The 3,615-nt window shown below is 44.7% G+C and overlaps 1 non-coding gene across 1 annotated transcript; it reads right to left on the bottom strand.

The window, feature by feature from the left end:
* Positions 1–3,145: 3,145 nt before the first annotated feature.
* Positions 3,146–3,252, bottom strand: LOC136478661 (small nucleolar RNA R71). Its single transcript, XR_010764379.1, has one exon. It is a non-coding gene; the product is annotated as a small nucleolar RNA R71 (small nucleolar RNA).
* Positions 3,253–3,615: the final 363 nt, after the last annotated feature.

Here is a 3,615-nt window from a genome sequence, read left to right as displayed (position 1 = left end):
TAACCAGACATTGGGTGAGTCTGGTTAGGGGTAATTGGACATGTCTGATCAAGAAAAATTGTCTCTAGATGCTTATTAGAAGTGACCGAACGCTAGGTCCTGTGTCCGGTCATTATCAACCGGACGCATCTGGTCGCGAATGGAACCTTACTGGAAACGACTGGACGCTGAGGTCCTATGTCCAGTCACTTTAAAGTAGTGCGTCCAGTCACAACTTAAATGTACTGATGACCATTGAGATCGAGTGATCAGCATTTGAAGTAGGTGCCACGTGGCATGCATAGCACGACCGGATGCTAGGGTCTAGCGTCCGGTTGATCTAACCGATGTGTCCGTTCACCTCTGATTTTTAGAGAACAAAGAGCCAATGGCTCTATTCATGGGGGCTCTCTATTTAAGCCCTATGGCCAGCTCAAGCTCACCCTCTTGGTCATTTGCATTGACATAGCAACCTTGTAAGCTTAGCCAAAGCCCTCCCACTCATCTCCATCATTGATTCATCATCTTTGTGAGATTGGGAGAGAATCCAAGTGCATTGCTTGAGTGATTGCATCTAGAGGTACTTGGTATTCATGTTTCACTGCGGGATTCACTTGCTGCTCTTGGTGGTTGCCACCACCTAGATGGCTTGGTGCAGCTGAGGAGGATTGGCACAAGTTGGTGATTGTTCGTGGCCATCTCCCGGTGATTGAGGGGACTTGTACCTTCCCCGACGGAGCACCAAAAGGTAACTCTAGTGGATTGCTCATGTTATTGAGTTACCTCACTTGTGGGTAGGTTCTTATGGTGTCCAATTGTGTGGACGAGGTTCGTGCAACACCTCTTAGCCGCCGAACCACCAAGTGTTGGTCGACACAACGGGGATGTAGTGTGTTGGCAAGCACGTGAACCTCGGGAGAAAATTGGTTGTCTCTTACCCTTTAGTTTTGTCCCGATGATTGATTTAGTGTTCATCTTGTGATTGGTTCACTCCTCTACATAGCGGTATAATCACCCTACTCACTCATCTATATTCTTGCAAACTAGTTGTAGCAAGCTCTTTAGTGTAGTTAGAATTGAGAGCTTGCTTTGTTGTTTTGAGTTCATCTAGTGGAGCTCTTTAGTGTAGCAAGTGTGAGAGCTCTTAGTGAGTAGTGACTTAGCAAATTGAGTGTCTAGTGATCATAGTAACTAGAATTGTTGGATAGGTGGCTTGCAACCATTGTAGAACTAGAGCAAGTTTGCATTTCACTATTTGTTATACTAATCAAATTGCTCTAGTTGGTTTGTAGATTTTTAAATAGTCTATTCACCCTCCTCTAGCCATATTAGGACCTTTCAGCCGTGGGCCATAGGGCCACGTCACCCGATGCCATCTACCCTCGACCGACGGTCCCCACTCTCATGCCATGTCACTGATCCGCGGGATAGCCTCCATACTATTTCTCCACCCTTGATTCAAGTCGGTTTGATCCAAGGGATGAGGTGGAGCTGCCACAGATCCTTGGGCCCGCTGTCATCCACTTAGAGGGGCCAAACCGACCTCCAAACCACCTTACTAGCTGAAGAACCAACTTACCTACCATGCAACCACCATCCAGGAGCTCCTCATCACCGTTGGATGGCAAGGCGGTGCAGGGGACGGTCGACCGATGCCCCTACCTCTCCACCACCTCTCCTTCACCTACAAGTACCCCCATGCCCTCTACACACTATAAAAGGGGCTGTGGTGCTCGGTGGAGATCATCACTCAAGCATTCAAAGCATTCCAAGCTCTCTAGAAGCTCTCTAGAGTGGTAGCTTTAGAAGTAGTAGCTAGCTAGTAGTGATAGAGTAGAGCGGAGCTTACCTCGGAGTCTAGAAGAGTCTTCTGGTCTGGTATAGCTCCTTTGTAATCTTTCTTTTAGCATTTACTTTAGTTAGTACTTTACTTTGTCAAGTACTTTATTCTGTAATATAGCTTTGCTTAGTTCAAGTTCTGTCTTGCTCTTTTGTTTATCATTAGTGAGCTTAGGTGCTTGTTCTCTGGCATTAGCATCGTAGTTATCTTAGTGTTTAGTCTGCTCATCATTAGTACTTGTTCTACCATCTGGTTAGGGTGTTTCAATCTTATTTCACCAGAGCTCGGATCGAAACAACGAGTTTATAGATTAAGCATGGTGCTTAGGCTATATCTTGCCTGTAGATATGGCTAGATCCTCAGATAAATTGTGGTAGTTGGCAGGTGGTGATAGCCCTATCCTTTCTCTATATTCCACCACGTTGGGTCTAGTTATTAAAACATAGGGCTCGTTGTGCTTTATGCCTAATCGAATTCAGGGCAAATACGTCGCTTGTACTAAGGACATTCTTACTATCATTAATTTACCTTTGTGCTTAAGATCACTAGCTCTATCTCTTACACTTAGCTACACTACACTTCTAGCTACCACCATTTGTGTGATCAACCCTTTTATCTTTTATTTTCCATCATCCATCAACCCTATGTTGCTAAACCCACCTACCTAGCCTACCGAACAATAGTTCCCAAACATGCCCATTCACCTTCCTTTGGGAAAATATAAATTCAACACTTGGTTCTCACCAAGCGAAGTGCTACATGATAGTTCTGTGCACTTGCAAAATCTCTTTTCCTATATACACACATACGAACCATCAATAAGCATTTCTAGCACCACTGCCGGAGAAGGCAACTGGTGTGTGTTACCAATCTGTCGCTAGGTTCTACTAGCTAGGTTTTTAGCTTCTGTTCTTTTTCTTTTACATTCTTTTAGTTACCTTTCGTCTTCCTAGCACGGTTGTGGCCAACAGGACCATCCATGAGTTTTCTGCCCCTTCGACTGCTAACATAGCCATAGGTCCCGACATCATCAATGTGGACACTCACTTCAAGCTTAAGCTCGCATTGATCACGATGGTGCAAGCTAGTCCTTTTTGTGGTAAAGCCCATGAGGATGCTAATGCGCATCTCTAACACTTTTTCGAGATTTGTAGCACCTTTACCATTAAGGGAGTGACACAGGAGGCCATAGATCTTTGTCTCTTCTATTTCTCTTTGTTGGGAAAAGCGAAACAATGGTTCTATTCAAACCGCAATGCTATAGATACATGGGACAAGTGTTCTAATGCTTTTCTAGTTAAGTTCTTCCTGATGGGTAAGACCAATGCTCTTCGCAAAAAAATCTCTAGCTTTCAACAACAAGCTGATGAGTTGATTCCTGAAGCCTAGGAACGAATGCAAGAGTATGTCGCCGCATGCCCACACCATGGTATCACTACTACACTTAGACCTTTTACAACCACATCATAACCCCCATCGTAGCCGTATGTTGGCCTCAGCAGTAAGCTATCGACAGTGATGGTCATAGCCCACACCATTGCTATCTGAGACCATCTGCGGTGTACACTCACACCGACATATTAGCTTATGATCCGTCCATGATAAGGTCCTTACTTCTATCGCATTAGAGCATGACCGTCTATGTGGGTATACATTAACATCACCACATTGGCAAATGATCCACCTATGGTGGAGTCTATCATCACTATTATGTGGGCACATCAACTGCTTGTGTAGTGGTCATGACACTATCACCTTGTACTTTGACCCGACTATCTACAATGTAGGTTCGCTAT

This window comes from Miscanthus floridulus, chromosome 8 (genome assembly GCF_019320115.1).
Source record: "Miscanthus floridulus cultivar M001 chromosome 8, ASM1932011v1, whole genome shotgun sequence".
Classification (NCBI taxonomy): domain Eukaryota; kingdom Viridiplantae; phylum Streptophyta; class Magnoliopsida; order Poales; family Poaceae; genus Miscanthus; species Miscanthus floridulus.
This window is presented reverse-complemented; position numbering and strand designations above follow the sequence as displayed.